Raw genomic sequence first — 9,307 nt, forward strand, 5'->3', positions numbered from 1 at the left:
AAACCTTATCACTCTCCTCAAGCCTGCTGCTGGCCATGCCCCATCCTTCTCATGCTTTGTAGATAACCTTGACTCTTCAATAGAAAATAGCAGTCATTAGGAAAGAAGACTCTTCCTGGTCCCAACCCACACACTGATCAGCCTTCCCATCTTGCTTACTTCTTATCCCTCTCTGCTAACTCAGAAAAAGGTGCATCTCACCCTGCCACTTCTTCCTTGTACTCTGGACTCCCCTACTTCTAGCCTCCTCTGGGAGCGGCTCTATCAGTCATGCTTTCTAATACACCCTCTGTATCAGAAAGGAGTATTTTTGTTGTAAGAGAAACTATTTGAGTAAAGTAAAAAGTGAACAGTTCATTCCCAGAGTGATCTGTTTCTCATTCAAACTCCCATAATTACTTGTGCCCATGTATATATTTCCCCACCAGATGATAAGCTCAGATAGTGATGCCTGAATGTCAGAGTAATTGTGAAAATTTTAAAAGGTATAGATAAAAATGCCTAACAATGCCTGCTTTATCGGTAGTTTTTCATCCCAGCTATATGAAAGAACCACCTGTAGAGTTTTCTAACTTCATTTGTTTGTTTTTAATATAGATTTGTGGACCCCACCTACTAACCTAGTTTATCCAGGAATGGTGCCTGGGCATAAGTCCCATAGATAATTCTAATGCACAGACTTCATAAATGAAACTCAATAAATGCTATCTAATGTTCATTTCAGGACCTAGCCCAGAGACCAACAATGTAGTAAGTGCTCACTAAATACAGGTTAAGTGGAAATTGAAAGAAGTTTTCAACATTCAGAGCATGATATTTTAATATCTAACAAGCCAAAAGGTTGAGATTAGAAGGAAGGCTTATGGTAAAGGGGCCCAGACCCCAGTTTGATTCTCAGTCACTCATTGTTGCCTCTGTACTTCAGTCACCCTCTTCTTCTCTTCCTTCCATCCCACCGACCTTCCTCCTTTTATTACACAGTAAGGCAGACAACTCTCTGCCCAATTATGACCCACACAAATCCAAAACACCTCTTGATTTGGCTGGCGGCTACGATCCAAGAATTCTTCTGGATATCTTTCTATCTCTTAACCACCACATTTAATTTGTCCTCAGATCCTGCTACTGTGTTCCATGTAATAACTCAAATTTACCCTGTTCATCCAAACTTCAATGTCACTGCCTTGGTTCAGGCCTTCATTTCCTCTTGTACAGATTATTCCAGCTAGCATCCTAACTGCTCTCCATGCTATAGTCTCACCCTCTCCAAACTGTTACTAAAAATTACCTTTTTAAAAAAGCTAAGCTGGTCATAACACTCCTTTGCTTAAACACACTATAGTCTCTCTTCCCATTACTTTCTTGGCAGGAGATGTCACTGGCATTTCTCACCAGCCCTATCTTTTAACCTTGCACCATCACTTCCAAAACTCCAGTCATGTGGACCATTTCCGTCTTTATTTTAACAAGCAACAGAAACAAACTCTGGCTAATTTAAGCAGAAAAGGAATGCCTTAACATGCTGTTATGTGTTCATATGAGCTTTAGGCACAATGACCAAAAACTAGAAACAACCCAAATGTCCATCAACATGTAAAAGAATAAACAAATTGTGATATATACATAAATGGAACACTTCTCAGCAACTAAAAGGGAAAAACTGCTTATATATACAACAACATTGAGGAATTCCAAAAGTGCACATCCAAGAAGTCCAGATGCCACCAAACAGGAAAAACTTGAAAAAAATATGACCTGTCACATAGCGCTCAAACTGTTGATTGCAAAGGGCAAGGAGAGGATTCTAAAATCTACAAGAAGGGAGTTGATGTGGCTCAGTGGTGGAGCGCCGGCTTCCCACATATGAGGTCCAAGGTTCAATTGCCAGCCTCAGGACCTCCAAAAAATAACAATAATATAATAAGTGCTTAAGTAAACTGTACAAGAGAAAAGCAACATGTTATGTACAAGGGAGTCCCAATTAGATTAAATGCCAATTTCTCATCAGAAATCATGGAAGCAAGAAGGTAGTCATTTGAAATACTTAAGTGCTGAAAGAAAACCATTGTCAACCAATAACTTTATTTATTTAAAGATTTATTATTATTATTTTATTTATTTCTCTCCCCCCCTCCCCCCCCCAGTTGTCTGCTCTCTGTGTCCATTCACTGTGCATTCTTCTGTGACCGCTTCTATCCTTATCAGCGACACGGGAATCTGTGTTTCTTTTTGTTGCTTCATCTTGTATCTGCTCTCCGTGTGTGTGGCACCATTCCTGGGCAGGCTGCATTTTCTTTTGCACTGGGCGACTCTACTTACGGGGCGCACTCCTTGCGGGTGGGGTTACCCTACGTAGGGGACACCCCTGCGTGGCAGGGCACTCCTTGCGCGTATCAGCGCTGTGCGTGGGCCAGCTCCACACGGGTCAAGGAAGCCTGGAGTTTGAACCGTGGACCTCCCATGTGGTAGGGGGACGCCCTATCCACTGGGCCAAGTCCGCTTCCCAACCAAGAACTTTATATCCAGTGAGACTTTCCTTCAAAAATGGAGAGGTTGGGAAGTGGCTGTGGCCCAATCAGCGGGGCTCCCGTCTGCCATATGGGAGGCCCTGGGTTCGCATCCTGGGGCCTCCTTGTGAAGGCAAGCTCACCCACACACTGTGGAACGCCAACTGGCCAGCAAGCACCGTGAAGTGCCACACGGCCCTCAGATGCCATGGAGAGCCGCCTGACCTGCAAGTGCCGCAGAGAGCTGACTCACCAAGATGATGCAACAAAAGAAGGAGACAAGCAAAAACACAGAAGAGCATGCAGTGAATGGATGCAGAGAGCAGACACCAAGCAAGCTGCAAGGGGGGAGGGGAAATAAAATAAACACAGACACAGAAGATGCACAGTGAATGGACACAGAGAGCAGACAGCACACAAAAAGCCACAATGGGCGAGGGGGGAATAAAAAAAAAACATGAAGGAAAGGTTAAGACAGTTCCCAGATAAACAAAGCTGTGGGAGTTCATTACAAATAGAACTGCCCTACAAGCAATGCAGTTCCTCAGACTGAAAGGAAAGGACAGTGGTTCAAAGGGGCATAAAGAAATAAAGAACTCTGGAAAGGTAACCATTTGGGTAATTATAAATGCCAGTATTATTGCATTGTATTTTTTGGTATGTAATTCCACTTCTTACTTCCCACAGGTGCTAAATGCAAATATGTGAAGAGTAATGACAAATTCATGGTTTTGGACACAAAATGTACAAAAATATAATTTGTGACAAGTACAGAAAAAGGTGAGGGGATGATTGTTCTGTAAACTCACATCTCCTAGGGCACTAATAATAATAATAATAACAATAATAATAAATACAAGAGTATCTCCAGGATATATACACAAGATTGGACTTGCTGCGCCATGTGATATACATAGCCTCAACTTTATTAGAGGCAGCTGTTTGATGAAATGTTAAACCAACTTGTTTTACATCCATTGTGTGATTCCCATTGCTCCATGTCCTCATTAATATGTGGTGCCATCAGATGTTTTAATTCTGACATAAAAAGTATCTCTTTGAGTTTATAATTTACACCTCCCTGATTATTACTGAGGTTGAACATCTTTTCACATGCTTATTGGTCATTCATGTTGCTTCTTCTGTGAAATGTCTATTCAGGAATATTATTCGGAATATTATGCAGCTATAAGAAGAAATTAAGTCATAAAGCATATGACAACATGGATGAACCTGGAGGACATTATGTTGAGTGAAGCAAGCCAGACACAAAAGGACAAATACTATACGACTGCGTTACTATGAACTAAATATATTGTATAATATACTGTGTGATTCCATTTATATAAAATGTAAATATAAAAGGATTTATAGAAATTAGATTAGTGGGAAACGGACTTTGGCCCAGTGGTTAGGGCGTCCGTCTACCATATGGGAGGTCCGCGGTTCAAACCCCGGGCCTCCTCCGCGGTTCAAACCCCGGGCCTCCTCAACCCGTGTGGAGCTGGCCATGCGCAGTGCTGATGCGCGCAAGGTGTGCCGTGCCACGCAAGGGTGTCCCCCACGTGGGGGAGCCCCCGAGGAAAGCCGCCCAGCGTGAAAAGAAAGTGCAGCCTGCCCAGGAATGGCGCCGCCCACACTTCCTGTGCCGCTGACGACAACAGAAGCGGACAAAGAAACAAAAGCAGACAAAGAAACAAGACGCAACAAATAGACACCAAGAACAGACAACCAGGGGAGGGGGGGAAATTAAATAAATAAATAAATCTTTAAAAAAAAAAAAAAAAGAAATTAGATTAGTGGTTACATAGGACTGGGGAAGGAAGGCTAAAGGGTGTGGTGTTCTTATTTTTGGAGTAATGAAATAGTTTGAAAATTATTTGTGATGATGAATGCACAACATTGTGATTATACCAAAAGCCATTCACTGTACACATTATTTTTTTAATAAAGTTTTTTTAAAAGATTTATTTATTTATTTATTTTCCCCACTTCCGCTCCTCTCACCCTGTAGTGTTTGCTCTCTGTATTGTCTTCTCTTCTCATTTTCTCTCCTCTAGGATTCACCAGGATTCAATCCTGGAGACCTCTGATGGGGAGAGAGTTCCCTGTCAATTGTGCCACATCAGTTCCTGGTTTCTGCTGCGCTTCACCTTTACCCTCCCCGGTCTCTCTTTTGATGCATCATCATCTTGCTATGGGACACACTGGCGCAGGGCATTGGCTCACCACACGGGCACTCATGTGGGCACTTACGTGGGCACTGGCTCACCAAGTGGACAATTGCATGGGCATTGGCTTGCCATGCGGGCACACTTTCTCTTCCTTTTCACTAGGAGGGTCCAGGGATCGAACCCAGGTCTTCCCATATGGTAGGCGGAAGCTCTATCACTTGAGCCACATCTACTTCCCTGATTGTACACTTTAGATAGATCAGATGGTACATGAATATATCTCAGTAAAACTGCTTAATAAATAAATAATTGTGCAAGAATATTCAGAAATAGCAGTGGCATACAGCAGGGGAAATATGGAGAGACTGAGAGGTGAAGAACTTTCTTTTTTTTGTTATTATTATTATTGAAATAATGAAAATGCTCTAATGATTGAAGTGATAAATGCACAACTATGTGATTGATTATACCCAACACCATTGATTGTACATTTAAGATGAATTGTATGCTTTTTAAAATTAATTAGTTAATTTATCCCCTCCCCCATTGTTTTTACACTCGCTGTCTGCTCTCTGTGTCCCTTCTGTGTGTGTTCTTCTGTGTCTGCTTGTTTTCTCTTTTGGCAGCACTAGGAACCAATCCTGGAACCTTCTGGAGAGGGAGAGAGGAGCTCAATCTCTTTCACGACCTCAGCTCCTGGTCTGCTGCATCTCTTATTGTCTCTCCTCTGTCTTTTTTTTTTTCCATCATATCACTGTGCCAGCTCTCTGCTTGGACCAGCTCACCATGTGGACCAGCTTTCCTTCACCAGGAGGCCCCAGAAATCGAACCCTGGACCTCCTATATGGTAGATGGGATTCCAGTCCATTGAGCTACATCCACTTCCTCTAATATCTATCAATAAAATTGATTTGTTGGGAAGCAGACATGGCTCAACTGATAGAACGTCCGTCTACCATATGGGAGGGTCCAGGGTGTGATCCCCAGGGCCTCCTGACCCATGTGGTGAGCTGGCTCACACGCAGTGCTGCACAAGGAGTACAGTGCCATGCAGGGGCGCCGCCACATAGGGGAGCCCCCATGCACAAGTAGTACACCCCGTAAGGAGAGCCACCCCACGTGAAAAAAGTGTAGCCCGCCCAGGAGTGGCACTGCACACACAGAGGGCTGACGCAGCAAGATGACATAACAAAAAAGAGATGCAGTTTCCCAGTGCTGCTGGATAATGCAAGCGGACGCAGAAGAACACATAGCGAGCAGACAACTGGGGGGAAGAGGAGAGAAATAAATAAAATAAATCTTAAAAAAAAAAAAAAATTGATTTGTTAAAAAAATGTCTATTCGTGTCTTTGCCAAGGTTTTAAGGTTATTGTTCCCTTTATTTGTAGAAATTCTTTATGTATTTTAAATGTCAATTCATCAATTATGAATGCTATAAATATTTTCTACCAGTCATGGGTGTGCTCCATTCTTTATAGTGCCTTTTGATAAACAGAAGTAATTAATTTTATTTATTTTATTTTTTTTAAGATTTATTTTTATTTATTTCTCTCCCCTTTCTGCTTGGCCCAGTTGTCTGTTCTCTGTATGCATTCACTGTGTCTTCTTCTGTGACTGCTTCTATCTTTGTCAGCAGCACTGGGAATCTGTGTCTCTTTCTGTTGCATCATCTTGTTTTATCAGCTCTCTGTGTGTGCGACGCCATTCTTGAGCAGGCTGCACTTTCTTTTGTGCTGGGCGGCTCTCCTTACAGGGCACACTCCTTGCGCATGGGGCTCTCCTATGTGGGGGACACCCCTGCGTGGCATGGCACTCCTTGTGCACATCAGCACTGAGCGTGGGCCAGCTCCACACAGGTCAAGGAGGCCCAGGGTTTGAACCATGGACCTCCCATGTGGTAGGCAGACACCCTATCCATTGGTCCACTTCCCTAAATAATTTTAATGTAGTCAAATTTATTGTTTCCTTTATGATTTGTGCTTTTCCTGTCTTAAGGAATTCTTCCATAGATAAATTTGACTTCATCCAAATAAAAATGTTTATTCATTAGAGGACATTATCAATAAAGTGAAAAGACAACATATAGAGTAGAATATAGTTGCAAAAGATATTCTTTTATATGTTACTTGGAAAATTTTGTTTCTCTTTTCATTTTAAAAACAATTCATTGAAGTATATCATTCATACATGAATATACATAAAGAGTAAGTATATAGTAGAAGTTGTGAACTTCCAAAGGAAACGTCTATAAAATCATACAATGCTCCCATACATCACACCACAACAAATATCTTGCATTGTTGTGAAACATTATAAAAAATTTTGAAAGAGCATTGTGAAAGTATTATTAATAACTATAGTCCATGTATTAGTCAGTCAAAGGGCTGCTGATGCAAAATACCAGAAATCAGCTGGTTTTTATAAAGGGTATTTGTTTGGGGTAGGAGCTTTCAGATACCAGGCCATAAAGCATAAGTTACTTCCCTCACCAAAGTCTATTTTCACGTATTGGAGCAAGATGGCTGCCGACACCTGCAAGGGTTCAGGCTTCCTGGGTTCCTCCCTTCCTCAGGTCTCTTTTTCCTGGGCTCAGGATTTCTCTCTTCCTCGGGCTTACTTCTGTTTCTTCTGTGAGCTTACGTCCTGGGCTCCAGCTTAAGCTGCAGCATCAAACTCCGACATTAAAACTCCAACATCAAAACCCCTCAACTCTGTCCTTCGCCATGCCTTTTATCTGTGAGTCCCCACCCACCTAATGATGTGGCCCAATCAAAGCCCTAATCAAAATTTAATCGCACCCAGGTTCAGACCAGTTTACAAACATAATCCAATACCTATTTTTGGAATTCATAACTGTGTCAAACTGCCTACAGTCCATATCTTACATTTGATGTATTTTCCCCCAAATACAATACATTATTTTCTTTTGTTCATTAACCATATAATTTATCTAAAGTATAAAATCAATGGCATTTGGTATAATCACCAAACTGTGCATTCATATTAGAGCATTTTCATTACTCAAAAAAACCAAAAAAAAAAAACACTATCATACCCATATTTTAGCACTAATTACAAAAATATGATGTGCTTTCACCATTTTATTAATTTACAAACAGCTTTTTACGAAGTCTAGATATTAAAGTCAGCTTTCCATTCTCTAACCACTATTATATTCTAGCTATTAACTCCATGAGTTTGCTTATTATATTTGGTTCATAATAATGTAATCATACAATATTTGTCATTCTGTGCCTTGTTTGCTTCACTCAACATAATGTCCTCTAGGTTCATCCATGTTGTTATATGCTTCATGAATTAATTTCTTCTTACAGCTGAATAATATTCCATCATGTGTATATATCACGGTTTGTTCAACCATTCATCAGATGATGGACACCTGGGTTGTTTCCATCTTTTGGAAATTGGGAATAATGTTGCTAAGAAACATCAGTGTGCAGCTGTCTGTTTGTGTCACTGTTCTCAGTTCTTCTGGGTATATACCTAGTAGCAGTATTGTCAGGTAACAGGAGATCTATATCTAACTTCCTTAGGAACCACCAAACGACTTCCACATTGGCCATAACATTGTACATTCCCACCAAGAGTGAATGAGCATTCCTCTCTCTCCATATCCTCTCCAACACTTGTAGTTGTCTGGAGTTTTTTCACTTATTTATTTCTATTTTTTTAGGGAAGTACTGGGTGCTCTACCACTTGAGATACATCAGCTCCCCTTTTCTCTTTTGTTAATCATGGCCATTCTAGTAGGTGTGAAATGATATCTCATTGTAGCTTTGATTTGCATTCCCCTAATAGCCAGTGATGTTGAACATTTTTTCATGTTTTCTTTTGTCATTTGTATTTCTTCTTTAGACAAATGTCTATTTAGCTCTTTTCCCCATTTTTTAAATTAGGTTATTTGTCTTTTATTGTTGAGTTGTAGGTTCTTTTTACATATCACAGATATTAGAGTCTTATCAGATGTGTGATTTCCAAATATTTTCTCCCATTGACTAGGCTGCCCTGTTACTCTCTTCATAAAAGTCTTCGATGGGCAGCAGATGTGGCTCAAGCACTTGGGCTCCTGTCTACCATATAGGAGGTCCAGGGTTCGACACCCAGGGCCTCCTGGTGAAGGCAGGCTGGCTGTGTGACAAGCTGGCCCTGCAGATTGCTAGCCTGTGCAGGAGTGCTGCCCCACGCAGGAGTGCTGGCCCATGCCAAGAACTGGTGCAGCAAGATGACACAACAAAAAGAGACACAGAGGAGAGACAATAAGAGATGCAGCAGATCAGGGAGCTGAGGTGGCGCAAGAGAATGATCGCCTCTCTCCCACTCTGGAAGTTCCCAGGATCAGTTCCTGGAGCCATCTAATGAGAATACAAGCAGACAAAGAAGTACACACAGAGAATGGACATAGAAAGCAGACGACAGGGAGGAGGGGTGGGTGGATAAGTCTTTTAAAAAAAAAGTCCTTTGAGGAGCAGAAGTGTTTAATTTTGAGGAGGAGGTCTCATCTATTTTTTCTTATGTTGCTCATGCTTTGCGTGTAAGGTTTAAGAAACCCCCACCTATTACAAGGTCTTTTTTTTTTTTTTTAAAGGTTTATTTATTTATTTAATT

The sequence above is a fragment of the Dasypus novemcinctus genome, chromosome 4 (genome assembly GCF_030445035.2).
Source record: "Dasypus novemcinctus isolate mDasNov1 chromosome 4, mDasNov1.1.hap2, whole genome shotgun sequence".
Classification (NCBI taxonomy): domain Eukaryota; kingdom Metazoa; phylum Chordata; class Mammalia; order Cingulata; family Dasypodidae; genus Dasypus; species Dasypus novemcinctus.